This window comes from Ornithorhynchus anatinus, chromosome 19 (assembly GCF_004115215.2).
Source record: "Ornithorhynchus anatinus isolate Pmale09 chromosome 19, mOrnAna1.pri.v4, whole genome shotgun sequence".
NCBI classification, from domain to species: Eukaryota; Metazoa; Chordata; class Mammalia; order Monotremata; family Ornithorhynchidae; genus Ornithorhynchus; species Ornithorhynchus anatinus.
In genome coordinates this window covers 14,077,132-14,078,400 of record NC_041746.1, presented here as the reverse complement: position 1 = coordinate 14,078,400, position 1,269 = coordinate 14,077,132, and positions in this window count along the sequence as shown.

Genomic DNA, 1,269 nt, shown 5'->3' with positions numbered 1-1,269 from the left:
GTAATCCTGCCACCGCCGCCGGAATCCCCACGCACGCCACGCACGCCACGCACGCGACGTGCCACGTCCCCGCGGGGAGGCGGCGCCTCCGGGAGGGGGCGCTGCGGGGCGGGGGGCCTCCCTGAGGTAAAGTTCATTCATTCATTCCCATTCATGAAGCGCCTACTCTATGCCCAATAATACTGGTGGTATTTCTTAAGCGCTTACTATGTGCACAGCCCCAGCGCTGGGGGAGATCCAGGGTCATCAGGTCGTCCCACGTGAGGCTCACGGTTAATCCCAGCTCTGCCACTTGTCAGCTGTGTGACTGTGGGCAAGTCACTTAACTTCTCTGGGCCTCAGTTCCCTCATCTGTAAAATGGGGATTAAGACGTGGGACAACCTGATTCCCCTGTGTCTACCCCAGCGCTTAGAACAGTGCTCGGCACATAGTAAGCGCTTAACAAATACCAACATTATTAACATTATTATTATCCCCATTTTCCAGATGAGGGAACTGAGGCCCAGAGAAGGGAAGTGACTTGCCCACAGTCACCCAGATGACCAGTGGCAGAGCTGGGATTCGAACTCATGATCTCGGACTCCCAAGCCCGGCCTCTTTTCACTGAGCCACGCTGCTTCATACTGCACTAGAGAAGCAGCGTGGCTCAGTGGAAAGAGCCCGGGCTTGGGAGTCAGAGGGCATGGGTTCGATCCCAGCTGGGTGACTGTGGGCAAGTCGCTTCACTGGGCCTCATCTGGAAAATGGGGATTAACTGTGAGCCTCCCGTGGGACCACCTGATGACCCTGGATCTACCCCAGCGCTTAGAACAGTGCTCTGCACATAGTAAGCACTTAATACCAACATTATTATTACTAAGCACTTGGGAGAGTACAATGATAATAATAATGATGGTGTTTGTTAAGCGCTTACTAGGTGCAAAGCAGGTTGTCCCACGTGGGGCTCACGGTTTTCATCCCCATTTTACAGAGGAGGTCACTGAGGCACAGAGAATAATAATGTTGGAGTTGGTTAAGCACTTACCGTGTGCAGAGCTCTGTTCTAAGCGCTGGGGTAGAAACAGGGTCATCAGGTTGTTCCACGTGAGGCTCAGGGTTAATCTCCATTTTACAGATGAGGTCACTGAGGCCCAGAGAAGTGAAGTGTCTTGCCTACAGTCCCACAGCTGACAAGTGGCAGAGCCGGGATTCGAACCCATGCCCTCTGACTCTCAAGCCCGGGCTCTTTCCACTAAGCCACGTTGCTTCTCATGCTTCCCAATAAAATA